Source organism: Jaculus jaculus, chromosome 9, assembly GCF_020740685.1.
Source record: "Jaculus jaculus isolate mJacJac1 chromosome 9, mJacJac1.mat.Y.cur, whole genome shotgun sequence".
Lineage (NCBI taxonomy): Eukaryota > Metazoa > Chordata > Mammalia > Rodentia > Dipodidae > Jaculus > Jaculus jaculus.
Window position 1 is genome coordinate 92,265,615 of NC_059110.1, and position 25,055 is coordinate 92,290,669.

Consider the following 25,055-nt stretch of genomic DNA (forward strand, 5'->3'; position numbering starts at 1 on the left):
GAAGTTACTAGAGTTAATTTAAAAGTTAAATGAAAATGCAAGACACAAGACGTATACACAAAAATCAATTGTTTCTACACACCTGCAGTGATATGAATATGTTACCAAAGCAGTGTCATTCACGATAGCATCTAAAAGAAGGAAATATCTAGAAGTAAATCTGATCAAGGAAGTAAAAGACCTGTACACTGAAAACCACAGAGCAATGCTAAAAGAGGGCTGGGAAGCTGGCTCAGCATAAAGCTCTTGCTGCAAGCATGAGTACCTGAGGTTAGATCCCAAGACTATGGAAAAGCTGGAGAGCAATCCCAATATCGCTACAAAGAGGTGGGACAATGACCAAAAAGCTCAAAGACCAGCTGGCCTGGTAACTGAAGTGGTAAATAAGAGACCCTGCCTGCAAGATGAGAAGTGAGAATTGATACCCAAAAGTTGTCCTCCAACCTTCAAACACATGCTATGACATGTACATGCCTGCAGTCCCACATATGAACACACACGTCATACACACACCAAGAAAGAAAAGAAAGCACAGATAATCTATACAAATGGAAAGGTCTCCTTGTCATAGATTGGAAGACAATGTGGTCAGTTACCTATACCTTCCAAAGCCATCTATAGATCCAACACAGTCACTCTCAAAAGTCCAGTTGTTGGGTTGGAGATATGGCTCAGTGGTTAAAAGTGCTTGCTTGCAAAACCTGGTGGCTCAGTTTTCATTCCTTCATACCCACATAAGGCCAGTCACACAAAGTGCTGTCTGGAGTTTGCTTGCAGTGGCAGGAGGCCCTAGCAAGCTTCTCTCTCTCTCTCTCTCTCTCTCTATTTCCCTTAAATAAATAAATAAATATTTTTAAAATACATGAAATAATTGAGCAGTAATTCATTGCTGGTATCCATATCAAATGGTACAGATCTTTTGGAAAACAGCATGCTCATTCCTCAAAACACTAAACATGGAATGACAATATGGCACAGCAATTCTAAATAGGTAAATACTCAAAGGAATGAAAATCAGAAAAAGCAACAGTCAATAAAAACTATGTAAATCGGGCAAGCATGGTGGCACATGCAGAATCTCCATCAGAGGTAGAAGGATTGCCGTGAGTTTGTGGCCATCTTAAGACTTTATAGTGAATTCCAGGTTATCCGGGGCTAGAATGAGACCCTACCTCCAAAAAATAAATATATAAAATAAAATGGAGGAAAGAACAACAATAACTACAAAAAAACCTATACAAATTGTAAGAAATACTTATAAAAGATTCAGTTAGTACTTTTAGAAATGAAGGGATTTAAAAAAATAAATGAAGGGATTCAGTAAATTAGGTACAGTTGAAGAGAGAACTTAATTGATCAAATGATCAATCAGAGGAAATTATCTAAAGATAAGATGCTGTAAAATAATAACATATAGAAAATAGAATTAAGCTGGGCGTGGTGGTGCACACCTTTAATCCCAGCACTTGAGAAGCAGAGGTAGGAGGATCACCGAGAGTCTGAGGCCACCCTGAGACTGCATAGTGAATTCCAGGTCAGCCTAAGCTGGAGTGAGACCTTACCTTGAAAAATCAAAAAATCAAAAAAATCAAGAAAAAAAAAAAGAAAAGAATTAAAAGAGCTAGCATGCATTTAAACAAAGCCCCCAGGGCCAATTCTCTCTCTTTCTCTCTCTCTCCCTGTCTCTCTTTCTCTCTTTCTCTGTTGTTCTTACTCCCTCTCATAAAAAAGAGGGGCAATCTGTTGGGCTAGCCTCAAAAAAAAAAAAAAAAAAAAAAAAGAGGAAGAGAAGAAAGAAGGAAGGAAGGAAGAGAGAAAGGGAGAAAGGAAGAAAGAGAGGAAAGGAGGAAGAAAGGAATGGAGGAAGGGAAGAAGGAAAGAAGGAGGCACATATCTAAGAAATCATTGTGTATTTGGAGCAGTAACTATTACAATGCTCAATGTGGGGATTAAAACAACAACAACAAAAATAAAGCAGAGGAACCAGACAATAGACCTTCTCTTTAGGCTCCTTGACGTGGAAAAAGTCAACAGTGTTGCTGTGTCCATAACTGAACCTTCAGAGACTGAAGGAAACAGCCCAAGGGGCTGAGCTTGACTCTCTGTGAGGGAGCCCATGACAGACACAGCATCACATCCACTAGAACTGCGGAAAGAGCTCAACTTCAGAAAGCTGCTTCTGTGCTACAAAGGTAACTCAACCGACAGAGTGCTTGCCTCTCAAGTATCAGAACCTCAGTTGCATCACCATGTCCCATGTCAAGATGCTGTGTAAAGTGGCATACACTTGTAATTCTAGTGGTAGAGAAGCAAAAGCAGGTGGACCCCTGGGGCACACTGGCCAGCCAGTCTATCCTAACAGGTGAGTGCCAGACCAAAGATAGACCTTACCACACAAAAAGGTGAATGTGGGCTGGAGGGATGGCTTGCCTACAAAGCCAAAGGACCCAGGTTCAATTCACCAGGACCCACAAAAGCCAGATGCACAAGGTGGCACATGTGTCTGGAGTTCTTTGCAGCAGCTGGAGGCCATGGCATACCCATTCTCTCTCTCTTTCTCTCTCTTTCTCAAATTAAAAAAAAAATTTAAGGTGAATGTGGACTGAAGTGATGGCTTAGCAGGTAAGGTGCTTGCCTATAAAGCCTAAGGACCCAGGTTCAATTCCCCAGTACCTAAGTAAGTCGGATGCACAAGATGGTGCATGCATTTGGAGCTAATTTTCACTGGCTAGAGGTCCTGGTATGCCCATTCTCTCTCTCTCTGTTTCTCCTTGTGTGTGTGTGTCTCTCTCTCAAATAAATAAAAATTTTTTTAAAAAAAAAAGGTGAATGCCACCTGAGGAATAACACCCAAGGTTGTTCTCTGGTCTCCACACACATGCCCATATGTACATTTGCACTCATACACACGTGTGCCCACATGCACATATATGGACATACACATTCTCAGTTTTCTAGGAGGGCTTGTTACCCTACTTGAAATTCTTGATCTAGGTCATTGTCTAGACATATTTAATGATAACCCTAAATGCATATGCTGGCCTTCTTCTATACTGTTCATTTTTCATTTTGCTGTTTATTGGCAGGGAAAGTGTGCCTTACTTCCAAATTTTCCTTTATGAAGGAAAGCAAAAATTCAAACTTTTTAAGCACCTTTTGGAATGTTAAATACATTATAATTTATGCAGTTATATGTTTGCCATGTATATCTATATTGATTACTCTTCTTGTTGCTGTGACAAAATATCTCACATAAACAACTTAGAAAGAGATGGGCTTATTTGGGCTCATGATTTAAGAAGGGATACAATGGCTGGCAAGATGGCTCAACAGCTAAGGTACTTTCCAGCAAAGCCTAATGACCCAGGTTTGATGCCCCAGTACCCATGTAAAGCCAGATGCATAAGTGGGAAAAATTCATCTGGAATATATTTGCAGTGGCTGGAGGCCCTGACATGTTCTTTCTCTGCCCCTCCTCTCAGAAGAGAAACAGAGAGAACAGGCATGCCAGGGTCTCCAGCCACTGAAAATGAACTCAAAATGCATGCTCCATTTTGTGCATTTGGCTTTATGTGGGTACTGGGGAATCAAACCCAAGTCATTAGGTTTTGTAGGCAACTGCTTTAACAGCCTAGCCATCTCTCCAGCTTTGAGGTGAGAGCTGTTTTTGCATCCACAAACCAAGGCTTGGGTGGAAGAGGAGAGAACAGAGTGCCAACACATGGCTGTGGTGGCCAATTGTCCCTGTCCCATCCAGATTGTTTCTAGGTTAGAACTCCATCTATATTCCTTCTCAGTACCAAATTTACCTCTCGAAGAAATCATTTTCCAGGAATTGGACATGTCACTGTGCATGTAACACAATGAAAGAAAGGTGGGGTAACAGGTACTTTTTATCTCTCCTCTCTCTCTCTCTCTCTCCTTTTCTTTCTTTTTCTTATCCTTATTTTTTGGAAACTGTCCGGGGACGTGGTATTGCTGCTGGTGGTGGCAGCAGTGGCTACAATCAGAGCTATTTCGAAGCAAAGAACTAATTTGCTGCATGAATGACTTTAGCTCAAAAGGAGAAATAAGGACGATCAGGAGTCCTAAGGGAGCAGAATAATAGGGTAATTTACCCGGAGAGATGAAGGAGATGGGAGAAGCACACAGGGTAATTCTTTTGCATAATCTTTATTTTATATTTTTGCCCTTTCTCTCTTTGTCTCTCTGGGGGTTGAACCTCAGCAGAGATGCTCTGGCCAACCCCAGGGTGGATACCTGGAAAGGCTAAACGAGAAAGAGAAAGGGGCTCCTTGGACTAGGGAAGAGAAGGGCAAGAAGTGATTTCGTAGCTGTTTTTAAAAGCCATCCTTAGTTGGGTGTGGTGGTGCACGCCTTTAATCCCAGCACTCAGGAGGCAGAGGTAGGAGGACTGCTGTGAGTTTGAGGCCACCCTGAGACTACATAGTGATTCCAGGTCAGCCTTGGCTAGATCAAGACCCTACCTCAAAAGACCAAAAAAAAAAAAAAGCCATCCTTTACTGGAGGAATAACCTATGGGAGCCCCTCCCTATGAAGCTTGGGAGGTGTGAGAGATTGCAAAGGACCCTTCAAGGACTCAAATGAGTGCTGCATGCAAAAGTGTGACTGGCTGTCTGCATCATGAGCTGAGGATTACCTCAGGAAGAGCCCGCTATGACCCTGGATTCTTAATTTCCTGGCCCCAAGTGGGTTGAGGCTGACAGTACACTTCACAAGTGGGACCTACATATAAGTATTACACCAGCACATCCTAGGCATGGGACTGTAGCCAGGTTCTAAAGCCCTGAGTTTTCTCCCATGTAAAGATCAGGACCGTGGGACGATTGCTTGGCAGATAAAGTGCTCATAGCTCAAGCTGATGGCCCCTGAGCTCAGTCCCCAGAGCCCACATGCAAAGCTAGAAGCCATGGTGGGTTTCGGTAATCCTAGCACGCAGACAGTGAGATGAGAGGTGGAGAGACTTGCACTGCGGTGCACGACCCTGTGCTCACACATGAACACACACACACACACACACACACACAAACACACACACACAAGTAAAGAAAAAACTAATACTGTCACCTTCATTGAGAGTCGTGAACAGCTAATGAGATGATGCCTGACGGGGCATTTCATAAATGGCAAAGCCCCAGGTGAGCGTGAGTTATTGTTGGTGCCATCTGTGCACAATGGAAACCGAGTCCCACAAGTAACAGACGGCTTATCCAGAGGCACATTGCAAATAAATGCAGAGCAGAGACTCGAACCTGAGTCGCCACCGTGTTCTTTCCACAGGAGAGACAGTGTGAGGCACTGGGTAGGAACACAAACAGAAGAACTAAAGTTGGGCTGGAGAAATGGCTTAGCAGTTAAGCACTTGCCTATGAAGCCTGAGGACCCCGGTTCAAGGCTCGATTCCCCAGGACCCACGTTAGCCAGATGCACAAGGGGGCGCATGTGTCTGGAATTTGTCTGCAGTGGCTAGAAGCCCTGGCGCGCCCATTCTCTCTCTCTCTCTCTCTCTCTCTCTCTCTCTCTCTCTCTCTCTCTCTCCCTCTTTCTGTATGTCGCTCTCAAATAAATAAATAAAAATAAACCAAAAATTTTTTTAAAAAACCAGAAGCACGAAAGTGAAAATGATTCATGGCCCTTGTGGAAACCACAACATTCACCACAGATGTCGGGGCTGCTGGGATGGACTGTGCAGTGCAGAGGGATGAGGCTCAACTCCTCGTGTGACATGGAAAAGCAAGAGTTTATAGCCAAGAAGTGTGACATGGGGAGCAGAGATAATGGCTGGGAGGATGTTGATGGGAGGAGAATTACTCAAAGAAAATATCAGGGTTGAGGAGGATTCCAGAGAAACCTACCTAACAGAATTCTCGGACTCACCTGGGAGATAGTGGGGGGTGAGGAGTTTGATTTGGTATTGAGGGTGGAAGAGTCAGGCTAAGGCAATGCGGCAGGATTGGTACTAACACTGGGCAATAGTAAGGCTTCTTGGGGTGGGGAAAGGCAGAAGTCTAAAGTCTGGCCACGGAAGAGACTCTGTTCCCAACTAAGACTTTAGGTAAATTGGTTAATAGCCTGGTGCTTCACCTTCCCATCAGTGAAGTGGGGAACAACACCTAGTTCAGAGCTCCTGTGAGGCAAGCACACTCGTGTGAATTGTAGGTCTACCTAGGTATGGGTCTACCAGCATGCCAGGGAGTATGCCTGCAGAGGGTCTAATATTAGGTAGTGCTATCATTTGGGAAGTATAGGCTAATCTTAGGAGACTCTGAACCATGCTGGGATGCCCCACTGTGAATTCTCTCAAAGATCTCAAAAAGAAATGAAAGCCACATGCAACATAGGAATGCAGGTTCAGATAAGGTGTAGATGTTAGAACCCAGGAATTTTGCCTTGGAACCAAAAAGTCTCAGTTCTGGTCCCATTTGTGCCACCTAAAGCAGACCCTGGGCAAGTCAGTCTACCAGAAGCCCAAGGGTCTGATCTATAAAGTGACACTAGCCACCTTTCCCCACCTGGCCATACTGTAGGGCTTCCTGAAGATCTGTGAATCCACTAAGATTATTCCTGACAGGTGGAATACATTTTTTTAGCCGATGGGAGGGATTCTGGGAAGGGAATGGTATTTCCTGCCCCTGGAAATTAGCAACAAGACCCTACTTCCAGGGAGAGTTGAGTTGTAGTCAGTTTTGGCAGCAGAAGGATGCTCTAGCTCCTTTGTCACACAAGCTTGTCTAGGACCTGTCCCAGCATAGACACAGGGGAGCGGGACAGGGTAAGTCAGCCATGCATAGCACACCAGCCCCTCCCCACTGCAACTTCTGAACAAGTGAACCCAAGCTAATTGCATATCTCTGCATCTTACAAAGCTTCGTGTCACACACACTCTCCCTCACTCTCTCTCTCTCTCTTTTTTTTGAGAAAACTGCCTAATGGCCTCCAGTACCATATCCTCACATCTTCCATAGGATCCTTTTATTTCTTGCGGAAATGGCTAATTAATCCTCAGCTAACTGGAGTAACAGGACATAGTGGTGTTGAAGGAAGCCAAAGATGGCTTCCAAGTAAAACTACAGCCAATCTTCATTGCTTGTTACTGCCTTATTGTGGTTTAGGATATCTGGATTAGGAGTGTTTACTTCCCCAAAGATGCTAGTAAATTGGACAAGAGATAACTAATATGAATGCAGAAAGGAGCTATTTAACCTTAGGGTCAGAAATCTATGTGGGTTAGAGCTGTGTAGGAGCTTCCCTGAGCCTGTCATCTGGAGTGATGAACAGTATACCTTTACGAAATAGACTTTAATAGACTCTGTTTAACACCTTAGGGAGCTCCTATGACCTGTCCAGATGAGGGAAGACCATAGCTATGCAAGCCATAGGCTTAAGGGAAGAAAAGAGCCTAAGTGCAAAGACCAGACCAAGGCTGAGTTCTGAATTCTGACAGTGATCATGACTCATTGAATCAAGACTTTTGGGAACCTGGGTAAGGAGATCCCAAGGAATCCTTCAAAACATCGTAAATCCCCAAATCAGAACCCCAACCTGATCTACACATGGGACTAGGTGTCATGGAAGCAGAAACATGGACAAATTGTCTTCTTCCTTGGTCATGAAACTCAACCTCTGCCACAGTTTTATGTGCACTGTCCTTCTGCATTCCAGACCTCTTTGTCCACTCACCATAATTAAGCAGCCACAAAAGCTCAATAAGGGGCCAGTTATTGCCACAATCACAGGAGCAGGAATGATTCCGTTACCTATGCATAAATGTTCCCACTTAATGGGCAACAGCTCCATTCGGCGGGTTTATGGCTGTAGCTGTTGCGTTGCTGTAGCCTGTGGTTTTATGGCCCTAATTCCATAACAAACCTCAGTTTTAATTTTTCTCCAACCCTGCAGCTAGAGTCCCCTGGATGTGGGGGAAGGGCAAGGGTTCCTGTCCAATGGCTCTAAGCCACCTGTCACAGTAAAAATCTTAACCAGAGCCAAACCAACCCACCTGCTCCTCCTTCAAATAAGAAGGTCACCTACCCTGGGGGGAGGAGGCCCGAGCAGCCCAGATGCCCTCTATGTCGGAGACCTGGGCTCTGAAAGCAGTAAGTTCATTCTGTCAGTGTGCCAGGGCAGGGCCAGCTGTTCATGACCCCAGGAGATGACCAAGCTGGGACAGAAGGAAGCAGGGATTAGAGAAACAGGTCAGGAGAAGGAGGTCTGCCCATTGGAGGCGCTGACCCTAGCTGTAGGACTGAAGAGAAGCCGGGTATGGGGGGTGGGGTGGGGGGCAGGCTTGCCGTTGTCCATGGTGCTGACTCATGCTAGCAAGCTGGGTCCCGACTAGTTCTAGCCTTCCTTTACTTTTACACACACACACACACACACACACACACACACACACACACACACTTAGGACATTTTAGTGATTCTTTTTTCAGGATTGCTGAAAAATAAACAGGGCATGATTTGTGTTTTTCAAATGATGCAATTGGTTTCAAGAGTACTGTTAGCAATTGTATCACATTACCAACATTGACAGGAAGCTGTTTTCTTTTGGGCATTTTGGGTACTCCTCCTTGGAACACACCACTGTTGTTCACACAGTCCCTCCATGCAGCATAGAGGTGAGGCGTGGAGAGGAGATGGCATCTGTCGGGGCTCAGGAGTAAGTACTGTCGGTCCCAGCAGAATGCCTCCCCACCGGCAGATTTACTGTTCCAGGGAGCCACCAAACGACCCTTGTGGAGCAGAGTGAGTTGTTTGAACATTTCCAATTTTGTAAAGTCACTTAATGTGACAAAAAAAAAAAAGTTTTCCCAAGAGGCAAATTTTAGTTCTAAAGGGCAAAGATAAGGAGAAATAAACTCTACCCGATTCCTTTCTCTAGAGTAGGGAGAGGAATTTCACCCCAAGAGGTAATCTAGTATTTCACGTGTTACAAGCAAGTGGTGGTGGTGGAGAGACATTGCAGATGGGAAGAGATGGGCACTAGTTGCAGGGCAATTTAGGATAACTCAATAAGAAATTATTTTAGGTTATTTCTGTTCCTCTTCTTGCACCTGTGTTAATTTTGGAGTGGAAGAAGTATGGGTTGTGAACTGGAAACCAGAATCTCCCACTTACTCTCTGGTGAGTTGGAGCTATATAATTAATCTCTCTATCTCATTGCTTCCATATCTGTAAAACTGGCATGATAATAACAATTATCATTTGCCATGGTTTGGATGTCTTTAAGCCCTCCAAAATTTCATGTGTTGGAGACTTAATTCCCCATTTAACTGTGCTAGGATGTGGAGTTTTTGGCAAAGTGCTTATGACATGAGGCTGGGTCCTCATCAATGAATCAATGTCTTCACAAAAGGGCTTGACGGGGGTTGGAGAGATGGCTCAGTAGTTAAGGCACTTGCCTGCAAAGCCTAAAGACCTGGATTTGATTCCCCAGTACCCATGTAAAGCCAGATGCACAAAGTGGCACATGTGTCTGGAGTTCCTTTGCAGCAGCTAGAAGCTCTGGAGTGCCCATTCCCCCTGCCAGTCTCCTTGAAAACAAATAAATTAAAATGTTTTAAAATTATTTTTAAAAAGGGGCTTGATGGAGGGAGCTCAGTTCTACCTTCTGCCAGGTGGTGATGCAGCATTTCCCACTCATGATGGCACAGCATTTATTTCAAGGCATCATCTTGGAAGCAGGATCTAGACCCTCACCAGCCAATAAACCTTCTAGTAGTCTTGATAATCTTGGACTCCACAGATTCTGTTACTGTGATAAATGGACTTCCATTCTTTATAAATGACCCAGTCTGTGGCCTTATGTTACAGCAGCATGATCAGAGAAAGATGTCCCGTTTTACAGGAGTCTTGGGAAGACTGAATAAACAGAGACGTGTGACAGCAGAGGCCTGGCGGGAACTCAATGCATGACGGGGTTTCTTCTAACCTCCTCCTGTGCACAGCACTCCTCAGATACAAGATGAGACTTTGAATACCTCCTTAGACATTTAAGGGCTTCAGACTGCTGAGTCTTAATCCCCTTCCCTGCTTTAAAACTAGAAAGTGGGAGAAATGGTACTGTCTTAGGCCAGTTCTCATGGAGATGAGCTATTGATGAGAGCACTATTGTAACTCCACAGAATAGAGCATCTTCACCCACCCAGTGGAGGGAAAGACGAGCACAGGAGAAAATAACTTGTTCCTTATCCTCCACAGCTCCCCAGCACTCCTCTCCTGGGCCTATGCACAGGAAGATTTGGAGAAGTAGATGTCCTGGAAGTCTTGCCCAGAGTCACAATAAAGAGAGAGAGATGAGCCAGATGTCCTCTCACCTCCTTGACCCCTGGTCTTGGTTAGGTGTGTGACCCTCTGGCCTGCCCAGGCTGCTGGAAACAGGGTGTGCGTCTTGCAATTTTGACTCCCAGTGCTGAGTGCTGGCCACATACATGCACAAAACTCATGTTGCATGCAATTTTTGTCAACGTAACAAACAAAATTTGGAGTGAAAATTTTGTAACTGGCAAGTAGAAAAGGCATAGCATAACTGGGGCAGATCTAAGGTTAGTGGTTCTCCCTGAACCCATATTTTTCAGACCACTGACAACACTTGGACGCAAGGAGAGGAGGGATACTGGGCGAAAAGACTAATGAGAGCACCGAGACATGGCAAGAACTAGAAGGGCCCTGAGAGGCTTTCTAACTCCCATCAGCTGGGCTTTGAAACCTTTTTTCCAATAGCTTATTTATTTTCAAAGAGAGAGATTGGGATGGGTGCACCTGGACCTCTTGCCACTGCAAAGGAACTACAGATGCATGTGGTACTTTGTGCATCTGGCTTTACACGGGTACTGGAGGATCAAACCTGAACAAGTCAAGCTTTGTAAGCAAGTACCTTTGATCACTGAGCCACCTCTCCAGCCCCCAGTCAGCTGTTTTACAGATGGAGAAACTGAGGTCCAGTGAGGGGAAGAACTCTTCTGAAGTCATTAGTGGCCAGGTGTGCTTTCATCACTGCCCAGCCTAACAACTTCAGCCCGATAGATAGAGATGTGATATTGATCTGTTTGCTCCCAATTTGAGCTATTCTGCCCCAAATGACAGGGAAGGGACAAGATAATCTTTTTTTCTCAAACTTTCCTTGTTGTGTTCTCTTGTGAACAAATTCAGGATGAGTTTCTCCCCTGAGCGTGGGGTTGCACACACACATACACACGCACACGCACACGCGAATCCCACCTCGAGCCTGGACTATGACAGAGTGTGGAGCCGAATCAAGGACACTTGCCACCTGAAACTAAGTACTTTCTCTTCCTTCTGGCATCCAGTGGTACCCACACACACAAAATTTACTAATTATTTATTTGAGAGAGAATGGGTATGCCAGGGCCTCTAGCCACTGCAAATTAACTCCAGACACATGTGCTGCCTTATGCATCTGGTCTTATGTAGGTACTGGGGAATGGAACCCAGGTCCTTAGGCTTTGCAGACAAGCACCTTAGCCACTGAGCAATCTCTCCAGCCCCTTAAATTATATATATATTGGTGAACAGAGAAAGTGAGAAAGAGAATGAATGGGAGCTCTAGGGCCCCTTTGCTGCTACAAATGAACTCCAAATACATGTACCACTTAGTGCATCTGGCTTTACATGGGTGCTGGGGAATCGAACCTGGGCCAACTCATGCAAGCAGGTTTTACAAACAAACCCTTTTAAGTGCTGAGCCGTGTCCTCAGCCCTCATATGCTCCTTTATGTCACCTTGATACTGTCCTTCAGCTTCCCTCACTTCTTTAGCCCCCTCTTCCCTCAAGGATGAAGATAAAACCCTCCTCACCAACGTAAGTCCCCTAAGGGGTCACAGCAGACGTCTTGTCAGGTCAAGTTCCCCCCCCCCGAGCCCTGCCTTGTGATCCTCCTGCCTCTGCCTCCTTAGAGCTGTGATTACAGGCCTGCCTGCACCACCACATCGAGCGTCACCTCTTCAGCACTGAAAGCGTTAAAAGGGACTTTGGAATCACCTGGTTCAATCTTTTCATTTTACACACACACACACACACACACACACACACACACACACCCAGACCTAAAGGATTTAGAAGATAGTATCAGGGCTGGAGAGATGGCTTAGCAGTTAAGGCACATGCCTGCAAAGCCTAAGGACCCAGGTTCTATTCTCCAGGTGCCACATAAGCCAGAGGCACACGCATCTGGAGTTTGTAGTGGCTAGAAGCCCTGGTGTGCCCATTCTCACACACACTCTCTCTCTCTCCCTTGCTCTCTGATTGTAATTAGTAAATTGAAATTTAAAAAACAGAAGGCAGTATCACACTAATGCTCATCTTTGAAACTCAGAATACCAAGCTCCTGGTAAGGAAAGAAGTCAGTCAAGTGGAAAGGAATCCTGGAGTTCAGGCAGAACTGGCATCTGAGTCCTGGTTCAGCTCCCAGTTCATGGTGGAGTCACAAACTCTCTGAGCCTCTTTCCTTGGTGCTTCAATGGGAGCAAGGGCTGGTTTCTATGAGGGCGAAATGAGAGACCCTGTCTGAAGTGCTTCTTAGGTGACAGAAGCTCACAAGAAAGCAGCCCTTTCCCCAGTCTGAATGACCTCTGCACCAGCTCCCTTGTTCTTTCCCAGCCTAAGCAACTCCACTCTTTTCCCACCACATCCACTGGCCCAGGCTCCTCCTCCTCTGAGTGAAGGAAGGAAGGCTGGTGACAAAGGTCCTTGATCCCTGCTTCATTCTTTTTTTGTTTGTCTCTCACTGTCTGGGTCTCTAAAGGGTAGCAAAGCCCTGATGCAACCAGACAGAGGCAGGAATAGGTGGTAAGTAGGGGAGAGGAAATAGATGAGGTCTGTTTGAGCCCAAGGCCTCTTTGTTCCTGGAAAATGAGTGCAATTTCCATTCCTTTCCACAGGAAGCCGAGTCCAGCCAGCCAGCGCGTGCCTGCTGCCAAGGTGTTGCCTTGGTGAGTAATGGCCCCAGTGATGGCTATGCCCTCAGCTTGCACCTCATGCCCCAAAGATGAACTTGGGGCCAATGAGTCAAGGGGAATGAGAATGGCAGCTTCAGTTTAGCCCTCACCCCCATGCCAGCCACTGGGCACTCTGGTTTATTTCTGTTCTCAGAGGAGCCAAGGCTCCTTTGATTCACTGTCCCAAGGGGAAGAAAGAGGCCCAGAAGGAAGGTGCTGGCTCTTCCAGCCTCTGGACTCCTAATACTTGCTAGGGTCCAGCCACTAGTCCCCACAAAAAGGAAAGACAGACCTGCATTTGACTATCAGCTTAGCATCTGGGTCACCAAAGTCAAATGATCCAGCCTTAATGTCCTCATCTACAAAAAGCAATAATAACAATAGTGCGTTTGGCGTCCTTAAGGAGTCAGTGGGTCAGAATAGTTGAATGGCTGCACTCAGTTCCTAAAACATAGCAGGTGCTTGCTAAGCACCCTTTCCCTCTCTACTCAGTCGCAGACCCTGTCAACATTTCTCCTCTCCATCTGCTTCTCCAAACATTGCCAAGGGAACAGACTTACCAGCGTGGGACTCCCAGCCAGCGTTTTCTCCTGCCTCACCCTGAGAGGTCTCAGGTGGGAATTAACACCCAGACAATGAGAAATCACTGTGAGAGACCCAAGGGATCCCCTAGGCCTGAGTTCCCATGAAGAAGTTCTGGCTGGATCATGCCTCATCCTTGACCAAGATCATCAGCAGAGGACTAAGGTTATGGAGTCAGGATGACAGGTGTATGTGGTGGTTTGAATATCCAAGCTCTCCACAGCCTCCAGTGTTGGTGAGTAAGCCTAGTTAGTCCCCAGCTGGTAGAGCCTTGGGGAGGTGGAGCCCTATTGGAGGTGGTATGGCCCTGGGGGCAGACTTTGGCATTTTGAGTCTGGCCTGTCTATACCTATCAGTGATAGCTAGCTCATTGCCGCCACGGCTGCCGCCTCCCAAGCTGGTGTGAGTCTCAGCTGCCTACTCTGTCACGCTTTGTCCCTCATGATGAAACGTCACCTCAAAACTGTGAGCCAAACAAACCCTTTCCTTCCATAAGCTGCTCAAGCCACATCTTCTAAGTGCAAATCTGGCACTCTTCCCACACAAGCATGGCAGGCACGCATGCGCACATGTGTGTGCCTCCACACTCACGTGAGCCCCAAGGGCTTCCTGTTTTGCAGGACAAATTCTAAGGCATCTATTAGCATTTCAGCATCCATAGGAGGCAGAAATCCATCATCTCCATTACAGGCAAGGAAACTGAGGCATAGAGAAAGTAAGTAATCCAAGGACACATCATGAGATTTCAAATATGAATCTCAGGGAGTCTGGCTCAGAATCCGTGTAAAGGCTCTTTGGTCTCTGTCTGCTCTTTCTGGGTACACACACACACATACACTCTCTCTCTCTCTAACATATATGCACTCATTTGTCTCTCCTTATATCTCTATCTTTCTCCCTCTCACACATATATACACACAGGTGACATGGGAGCTCACTCTGGAAGCACCAGGGATGTCCATTGCAAAGATAAGAAGAAGCTGGCTTGGACCCCGAATGGCCAACTTCTTAGAAAAAGGCAGAAATTCCTCCCCACTCACCACCGTACCATACCCTTGTTCTGGCCCCCAACCAACCCTCATTTCCATCCCTTTCCCAATGCCCTCTCCCAGCCCTCATTCCCCTGGCTCCCCAAGGGCTGCCGGTTGTGTTACAAAGATGTCCTGGTGGTAAGGTGGCAAGAACAGAATGAAATATATGTAACATCTTATTAGTAAAGGACATCTGAGCCTCTAATTAAAATTTGCCTAATGATCCGACTTCTCTGTCATTTTTGCACTCAGAGACATTAATTTAAGACGACAGGTACTTAGGCGAGGGAAAATTAATTTTTCCTTTAAAAAATTAAAGGGGAAAAGAGCGACCTGCTCCCTTATTTATTTTCTTTAAAAAATTTTATTTACTTTTCAAGTTCCATCCCACTCTTGCCCATAAAACTGACACTGGAGAATGAGCCTGTGAGGGAGGAGTGAGAAAGGACATTCACAGGGGATGGGTGCCCTAGTGGTCCAGGCTTGCCCTGTCTCCTGGGCAGCACTGTGTGTAGCTACTCTAAGATTCCTGCACTGCGCATCGAGAAGGAAGCTGGGTGGCAGTCTGGCTCTAGCGGCGGGGATTCCCGGGAACCTGTTTTCATCCCGGCTGTTTGACTTGGCTGAGCCAATGGCGTCTGTTTCTTCATGAACAGATGGTGGGCTCTTCTCCTGACACCAGGCTGCAGCCTGGTTTCTGCCTGGATGTGCTTCCCCAAGCAACAGGCTGCATCCTTGGAGAGCCTCCACAAGGACCGCCTGCGGGCGGAGGAACGGGAAGATGCACTTGGGGTCCAGGTCCTGCCGTGGGGCCCCTCCCCCATCCACTGGCCTTCTTGGCTGGATGATAGTCCATTACCAAGGTCCACTGAATGCAGAAACCCATCCTCAGCAGTCCCCTCCCACCTTTTATTATTATTATTATTATTCTCTAGTAATCCCTTCCTCAGAGCTCTCTGCCTGCTCTCGCTCTTCTCAGGGAACCCCACTCCATCGTCCCTCACATCTCCAGACATGACTTGAGCAGCTCCTGGTTCTCACCCCAGTCCAGCTTACCAGACTCCTCTTCGCTTTTCTGTTACTTCGTCCTGGTTCTTCAGGGAGTTCATTTTGAAACAGGACCCCAGTAGACAGATAGAAAGGGGAGACGCAGGAGAGGGAAGAGGAAGAAAAGGACTCTTCCTTTCGAGAAACCTGATTCCCATTGATAGACATGAGTTTTGAGATAACCTTCTTTTGTAGGTGGTTTGCTAGAGACACAGGCCCAATAGACCACAGCCACCAACGTGCCCTGGCAAGACTGAAAGGCAAGCCCAGTCCTAACCCTTACCTGATTCATCCAGATAGCAATCAGACAGCTCTGTGTTACTTCCTGGGTCTTCCTCCTAGGATTTTTTACTCTTTTTTTGCAGGCTTTTGTCCTACCAGCACACCCATTCTGAGTCTGACCCACTAACTAATCGAGGTCTTCTTTATACACTTAAACTTGACCAATCAAGCTCATCCCAACTCTATGGCTTACTTACATTACCAAAGTTGCAAAAATCCCCAACCCAAGTCACCATGCTGATGAGCCTTTTAGGGCCTCTTCCAACTTGGGAGCGCTCTGCTTTACTTTCTTTCCTAAAATAAATCTCGCTTCGCTTGCCTTTCTGCCGTGTCTGCATCGATCAATTTTTGTGAGTCTCAAGGCAGCGAACTCCAGAGCAACTGGCTCGAAAGGCTCCATTGCTTTCAGAACTGATGACACTATGACTAATCTCTCTCTCTCTCTCTCTCTCTCTCTCTCTCTCTCTCTCTCTCTCGCCCTCTCTCTCCCCCCCCCCCTCTCTCCTCCCCACCCTCCGCTGCTGGGAAGTCCATCTTGTCATGTTCTCTAGCAAGCCAAGGGTGGCTCCTCTAGCAATTAGGCCAAGGCCTATGACCCAGGGATCTCTAAACACCTAGCAAGTAGCAACTCAGTCCCCTGTGGGAAGATAGGGAGAAGGAAGGGTGTATCCTCAGGGACTCCCTCCATCTCCTCACCTAGGGGCCTAGGCTCACCCACAGGAAGGGGCTGCTGGAAGGTGAGGTAGAGGTAAGTTGCTGTGGAGTAGACAGAGGTCTGAAGGCCCTTAATCCAAGGCATTTTTTTTTGAGTGCATGCCTTTTCCCAGCAAGCTAGCCTGCTCCCATTCTCAGGAATGACCTTGTGTTTCTTAATAAACTGTCTGTATTTCTATTATTAACCATGTTTCCCTGGTGCAAGAACCTGGAAATCCCACTGGGTGTCCCCTGGACTCCTATCCCAGACTTTAACGCCAGGGCTTACAGGCCAGCTCCACCCCCACCAGGCCAACTAGACTGCAGCACCCATTGCCCAAGGACTAGATGAGTAAAAAGTAAGGCTGAGGGCAGTGGAAGGAAAATTAGAGCCAATGTGTCCCCTTCCTATAAAGAGCTGTCTTCTCCTCCCCATCCTCCACTTGAAACAAGACCTGAGCATTGGAAACCACCTCCTGCTATGGTGCTTGAGCAGACCTGGGCTAAGAAGAGAGAATGCCTCCTCCTCCCCGGCCCCGCCTCAGTCACAGCACCAAGGCCCCTCCCTCGCAGCGTAGCTTCCCATCTCTTCTCTCCAGTAACCCTTAAAAACCCATTCTCTTCCTTTACCCAGGGTTCCAGATTTCCTCTTTGATCCTACAACTTTCTTCATTCAGGTGCTAAATAAAAGTCTTGAATCTCCAGGACATAGTCTATGTTTGGTTCCCTTCTATCTTGAACCCAGAACCCAACACTTCCTTCCTGTGTGTCACATCAAGCCGCTCCTCTGGGCCCCACTGGCCCCCTGAGCAAGTGATGCTCATCATAGCACTACCCTGGGAGGAACTCAGGAGATCTGGAAGAGCCGTGTTTTGGGAAGCGACAGAGGGTCCCTCTCCCCCACATATGCCTGTCACCCAGTCCTCCCCACAGCCCTGGTTGCAAAAAACCACAATTCCTCTAAGGCAGGGACACTTTAAAGATGCCTGCTCATTTAACTTTGCATACATTTGCATATTGTGTTGCAAAGACTTGGCCTAATTCTGAGGATGCAAAATAAAATAAATTAACGAATGGGAGATTAACAAATGGGACTCCTCCAGCAATTGTCTCCCCGGCTGTTCTGGGCTTGACACCCTGGAGACAGAGTGATCTGAAGGCAATCCATTTCTAGTCATGTCCAGATAGAGCCCCAGCCACAGGGACCATGGCCTTCCACCCCCACTCAGGTTAAGGTCAGTGCTGAAGGCCTAGAGGAGGGGGCGGGAAGAGACAGTCCCTGGTGGAGGAGTGAGCCTTGGTTTGCTCAGGATTTGGTAGCAGCGAGGCTTATGGCCACACACTGCCCAGATCTGTATCCCAACTCTGCCATATCCAGCTCTGTGACCTTGGGCAAGCTACCTAACCCTCTGTTCTTGGATGTCCTCATAAGTCCATGGGGGATAATACTAATACATGCTCAGGGTTAGTGAGAGGATGGAATAAATTGATGTGTTAGATCTGTGCCCAGCAGGTGGCATGTGCTTGGTAAATGTTCACTAGTCCTACCAATTTAATCATCACTATCATTATCATTATGTGACATGAAATTCCCACAGGAGAAGGAACCTGGACCCATGTATTCTCACACTGCCTTTCATCCCTTGTGTGGCTTTGGGGACAATGCTTTCCCCCCCCCCTCCCAGGCTTGGGGCCTTTCTACAAGACAAGCTAGCCCAGGAGTTCTTCAAGCTGTGACAAATGGGTCCAGAAGAGAAAGATTTCAATTTGCATCAAGGCTGCCTGAACGAAGACTTTGAGGCCCATTGTCGTATGCAAAACACATGCAAATGGATTTCTCCCTTGCATTCCTGAGTTCCTACACTCCAGGGCCTTTGTTAAAATCCCCATGCAACACATCCTGGGATCTGGATGACTGACTGCCCAGCCCCAGGAACACCTGTTCCCCTCAGTCCCCCTATTCCATTTCCTTGCAGATCTGAAGCAAGCTAAGTGTTCTTGGCCCTGCCCCCTTCGCACTGGCCCAAGGCAGTATCCACCCAGGAGACCCTCAACCTCTTCTCTTCCTCCACTGGTCCAAGAATCCTTCTCCATGTCTAGAAGACCAAGGGTCACGATCAACTCCACTCTGATGAGCATCTGACTATGCCAGGCCATTGACCCATCTCATAGAATTTCTCCCTCCCTACTGAGAGGGTGGCATGGAGGTTCCCTGTTAACACAACACTGACGGGAAGGCTGAGACTCAGCCAACCCAGATCGAGTGGACACACGAGGCAGTGGGCCCTTGGGAGCTCCTGGGCAGAGGAAGGAGGAAGGGAGTGGAGGGTCAAATGGGTCCCTGTCCTGCCTTTGCATCTGAGGCCCACAGCACGACTGGAAACCTGTGCCGCTGGTGTGCTTGCTGAAACAAAAGACTGATGCTGCAACTCCCTGCCTGGAAGGCTCTGGAGCCTCAGTGGATGGCAGCTGAAGGAAAGCCCCTACGAAGTACAACATGGACAGAAGCACTGGCACAGACTGTAGGTTCCATCTTGTCTCCAACCCAGCACCAGTACCTAGGTCCTGGAGGCTGCTGAGCTCCTGTGGCCTGCCTGGGGTGACTTTTTTGTGGTTGTGTCAGAAGTCAAAGGTTGGGGCTGGAGGGATAGCTTAGAGGTTAAGGCATTTGCCTTAGGACCTTAGGAAGCCAAAGGACCCAGGTTAGATTCCCCAGGACACATGTTAACAAGATGCACAAGGTGGCACATGGATCTGGAATTTGTTTGCAGTGGCTGGAGGCCCTGGCATGCTCATTCTCTCTCTCTCTCTCTCCCTCCCTCTCTCTCTCTCTCTCTCTCTCCTCCTTCCTCTTTCTCTCTGTCAAATAAATAAATAAATATATTTTAAATTAAAAACAGAAGCCAAAGGTTGGGTGCTACCAAATCCCAATGAGCATTCCCCCTCTGCTGGGAAAGGGGAGGAGGCAGAATGGCAAGGTCCCAAACTACATGTCAACGTCCTGGCTTCCACTGGTACCTTCCTCACCTCCAGCCTCCTCCCACCCACATCTTCTGAGGCTCTGCTCAGCCACAGGCACACTAAATTGACCAACAGGCACATTCTAGAAAGAAGAGAGCATATTTTAACCCCCAGAAGGCTTTCTGCCTCCTTGGCCTTCTGCTCTTCCCTCTCCAAGGTCTGTCTCTCTCTCTTACTCTTTGTCATCTCTCCTTGTCCTGCCTCCTTCTCCCTCTCTCCCCCTCTCTCTCTCTTCCTCTCTCCCTTGTCTTTCCCATCACCTCTCAGATTCTAGGGACCAGAGATGTTGCTGGGCTAAAGGGGGATGGGCCAGGCTGACATTGGAGACATGGCTAGAGGGGAAGCCAGAACCTTTGGTGTGGATCATGAGATTTAATCCTCATTATGGTTCTTCCAAAGAACTTTTTCCTCCACTTTCTACAGAAGAGGAGACAAAACTCTCAGAGGCAAAGATATTGTCCAAGGTCCCCTAACCAGGAGACAAAAGCTTGGCAGTTCTGGAAGCAAACTTCACATTTCCTCTGTACAATTGTGTCCTCCCACTTGTCCTACTGACCATGCAGATGGGCCCAATTTCAACTCAGAGACTGGTCACCAGAATCCCAGGGAAGCTGGTGAAATAGACACTTGAGCCTTCTCCCAGTGATTCTAGGGCAGGGCAGGGCAGGTCCTAGAGCTGGTTTTCACAAGCTTCCTCACCAGTGTAGAGTTGCAGATAGGTTTGGAAACCATTTTATTAACCCAAATACATTATTTTGCAGATGGGGAAAACAGAGGTTGGGAAAGTAGCTGATCAGTCCAAGATAGGCAAAAGCACAAGGGAGCTGCTGAGCCTCCGGTCCCTTGTTACTTGGAGGGGATCAGCAGAGAGCAGCCAGGCCTCAGGGCATCTCTCTCACCAGCCTCCAGTCCCTCTTCTCACCAAGTCACTCATCGGCAAAGCTCGGGAAGGGCATTCTGCAGGCAAGGAGGACTTTTAGTCCCACTCCCTCTGGGTAGCATGGTGTGCCACGTGGAAAGCACGCTGTCTTCTCTGGGCCTTGCTGCTTCCATCTGTAGCTCTGCCTCATGAGGGAACCAGGAGAGAGTAGAATGGAAGCAAGCCAGGTGTGAAGTATGACCATGATGGGAACGAGACAGCACCCCAATGCTTGTGACTCATGTTCTGGGGCACTGATGGTCCAGAAAAGGCACTCTGTGTTTTTGTTTTGGTTTGGTTTGGTTTTGGTTTTTGGAGGTAAGTTCTCACTCTACCTCAGGCTGACCTGGACTTCACTATGTAGTCTCGGGTAGCCTCAAACTCATGGTGATCCTCCTACCTCTACCTCCCAAGCGCTGGGATTAAAGGCGTGCGCCACCACACCCGCAGGAGAGGCACTCTTGATAGAGGATCCTGGACTGCAAGAGTACACTGTCCCCAACAAATCAGCCAGGGCTTCCTCCGGGTTGTTGTCTCCACAGAGTGGGAAGATGCTAGGGCTCAGAGACACAGCAAAGTGATCCGCCCTCCTCTAGGGTCCTTTGGGACTTCCCTGTTTTTTGCATGTGTGCAGGGAAACACGTATCCATATGCATGTGGAAACCAAAGGATGACTGCAGGTGCTCCTCGAGAACATGCCATCCACCTTTTCCAAGACAGCATCTCTCGTTGGTTCAGAGCTCAGCAAATAGCCTAGACTGGCCAGCCAGGAAGCCTCAGGGGTCCTCCAATCTTGGATTCCCTGTGCTAGGAGGACAAGCTCGTGCCACCACATTGGTTTGGTTTTGTTTTTCACATGGGTACCAAGCGTCAAACTCAGGTCCTCATTGTTGAGTGGTAAGCACTTCAGTGACTGAGCTATCGCTCCAGTCCAACTTCATCCTTTGTTGTTTGTTTTGTTTTGTTTTTTCGAGGTAGGGTCTCACTCTAGCTCAGGCTGACCTGGAATTCACTGTGTAGTCTCAGGGTGGCCCCAAACTCACAGTGATCCTCCTACCTCTGCCTCCCGAGTGCCGGGATTAAAGGCGTGCGCCACCACGCCTGGCTCAATTTCATCCTTTTTAAGCAAGAAGATCCCAAATCCCAGAAGAAAAGAATCTTCGGGTTGGGAGAATCAAGCCTAGGGTTGGCTATAGAAAGCAGTGCACACGGAGCGCCTCTGAGAGCTTCCTGCCTCCCTCACCTGCCAGGATGTTTGTTTATTTTTCCCTCCTTTCCATGATGATGCAAACACAACAACAAAAACAGTGCGACGTGCTCCCAGTCCAAGGTGTCATCGCTTTGAAGTTCACTCACTCAGGCAGCTTCATCAGAGGAAAGCCAGAGCTCCAGCTTCCCTCATATTACCGCCCCGGACTAAAAGGTTGGAAGAGAAAATAAGGAAGGTCAACAAATCAAGGAAATACGGTAGTGATTATAGCACTAATAGACATAATCCAGTACATGCGTGGTCCTCTGGGTTACAAAGAATAGTATAGTTTACTGGGGACGCTGAGGCCTGGGAGCACATGGCCTTGTAGCTCTGCCTGCGTGTCAGCTCACAGGCTCCTCACTCCCCAAGGTCCTTCCTCCTGTCAGCCCGGGGGGCAGAGCTGGGAGGCCCTGTACCCTTGTGGGGACTCACAGCATTAGCTCCAGCTGTATAATACCAATGGCCTCGTAATTTATATAGCGGTTTTCATTACTTCCCCTTCTCCAAGGGCTTGTTCAATAAATTTCCATTTTATGAATTCCAAAGTGCTCTGTGGAGCTCAGCGCTCCACCTGCCTCTGCAGAAGGGAAAGGACAGAGGGCGGCAGGGAGGAGGGTAGGAGGGCTCCTCCAGGCCCCCAAAGACTAAAGCTAGGTGGCTTGCAGATGTAGGGTTGGGGAAAGCCCACAGGCTTGGCGGGGACAGCTTGGGACTGAGTCCTGGCTGGCCTCGCTTCCTGGCTCTGGGAAGTGGAGCTCACCCTCTCCTTAAGTGTATGTGGGCTGAGAAGTAGATGTGATCCTATGAGTATGCTGCTGGCTCCTTGCTGCTCCCAGCGTCATTTTCCTCCTTGCTTGTCAGGGATTCTCAAGGAATCAGTCACTCCTCCTCTCAGAAACCTCTGGAATTGGCCTCCATTTCCTCTGTTTGAAAGCCCTCCTTGGCAATAGACAGAATATGAATACTCACTGATACAATCCTAGAGACTCTCTGGGACATACTGTGAAGTTTTCAAACAGCAAGATGCATTTTAAAATAGCAAAGAGAGTAAATTTCAAACATCACATCACACAAAATAAAGATGAGTGAGTAAGGTGATGGATATTTCAATTAGCTTGATGTAATCATCACATATTGGATACATATATCAAAACATCACACTGCACCTCATGAATGTATTCAATTATGATTTATCCATTAAAAATAATATTAACAAAGATGAGATAACAAGGTACAAACCAAGTTGAAGAATAATTCTAATTTCATTCAATATACTTTATATGTATGAACAAACAAGCAAGATCTATATAAGGAGAGAAAAAAATCAGCTTGCAGATTTTACAAACTAGTAACAGATTTAACCTTGGAGGATAAGACTTAGTGGGAGAGAGGAACAATTTCAATTTATTTTTGTAGAGTTTAATGTGATAGGATTGGGGGTGAGTTTTACTTTTGGAATGACTATTTTTGATATATATTTCAAATTTTTTAAAGAGAAATTGTGAGTTCTCCCCTGAAGAGTTCAAAAATCTCACTGCTTCATAAAAGATATAGCCAGGGGTTAGTTAACAATTTTTGAATGACAAGGATACTTTCAACCCAGAAGTTCCGAAGGGGAAAAAGAGAGAGGGAGATAGAGAGAAAGAGAGGGGGAGAGAGAGAGGGAGGGAGAGAGGGAGGGAGGGAGAGAGAGGGGGGCATCTCTCACTGAATATATAGCTCATAGATTTTGCTAGACTAGCTGGCCAGTGAGCCCCAGGGATTTCCTGTCTTCACTCCCCCAACACCAAATGTTGGGATTGCAGGTACACACCCCACATGGGACATTTTACATAAGTACTGGGGATCCAAACTCAGATCCTCGTGTTTGCACAGTAAGCACTCTACCCACTGAACCATCGGAAAGGATTCGTGCACTCAGGTGAACCAAGGTCTGGTTTCTGTCTCCTCCCTTTCACTCACCTCCAGTTCCCATCCCCACCCTGCTTTATGCCTAAGCTGGTCCTCCCACCAGAAGCCTAATTGTTATACATCAGAAGGACCAGCTGGAAATGCTCACTCTGTCTTAAAGGGTCCTGGGACCAGTTAGGGGCCAAAGCTGCATTTTCACCAACCTGGAAGACGCCCCTATACCCATGGTGGTTGCCATGGCAACCCAGTGGTACCAGAGGGCACTGCCCAGGAAACAGGTTGCCTGGAAACAGGGCTGAGTATAAACAGGGTCTGGCTAAAAAGAACCCCATCCCTTCTCTTGCTGTGTAGGAATGAATCTGTCAGTGGGGTGGAGAGGCTTAGGAAACCCTAGCCTCAGTTTCCCTCTATGTGATAGCATGCAGATGAGTGCTCCAGACCTTTCTGGACCTAGCAATTGATGTCCTGGATGATGACAGGAGGTCCAGAGCCTGATGATGAATTTGGCATGGGCTGTCTTAGCTTATGAATAAGAGGAGAATCCCCCCTTTGCCTCAGTTTCCTCCTCGATATAAGAAAGAGATAATTGGGTAGTCATGAGCCCTAGGGGTATAACATCTGCTGATGTCTGGATAACTGTATATACTATGCTTATCAAACTGCCCAGTAAGCACTTCTCTTAATATTGATACCCTCATATTAATGCTACTCTCACTTTGGGCAGAGAACCTTCTCTTTTCACATGACAGTGACCTTGGGACGACTCAGAAGGTATCATAGTGCTGGAAAGACGCAACTGGAGTACTGAGTAACATCTTGATCACACCTTCCAAGGCTCAGGGTCTAATGGGGAAGAGGTGGCAGAAAGAATGTAAGAGCCAAAGGAAGGGTAGGACTCCTTACAACGTTCTCCTCCAGACACAAAATGGTCTGGATATCCATGAACTCACAGTGCCTGACACTGCCTACACAAGACCATCATAAGAGGAGGAAAAGACCATGACATCAAAATAAAAGAGAGACTGATTGAGATAGGGAGGGGATATGATGGAGAATGGAATTTCAAAGGGAAAAGTGGGGGGAAGGAAGGTATTACCATGGGATTTTTTTGTAATCATGGAAGATGTTAATAAAAATTGAAAAAAAAAGAAGGGATAATTGGAGGGTTTACCGCCCTTCCCCTTGCCTCACTCTCGGCAGGAACTCTCTATGCTTCCTCTTCCATCTCCTTTTAATCTAACAACATCTCTCTAAACCTTGCATCCTAGCCTATGAATTTTAATTCTTTAAGTTCATAAGACAAGAATGCAGGGTACCCTAAATTTATTGATGTGTTGGG

General features: G+C 47.1%; 1 pseudogene; it reads left to right on the forward strand.

Moving 5' to 3' along the window:
• The first annotated feature begins 2,116 nt into the window (after window positions 1-2,116).
• LOC101601261 overlaps window positions 2,117-25,055 on the forward strand; it is an 89,252-nt pseudogene continuing 66,313 nt past the window's right edge.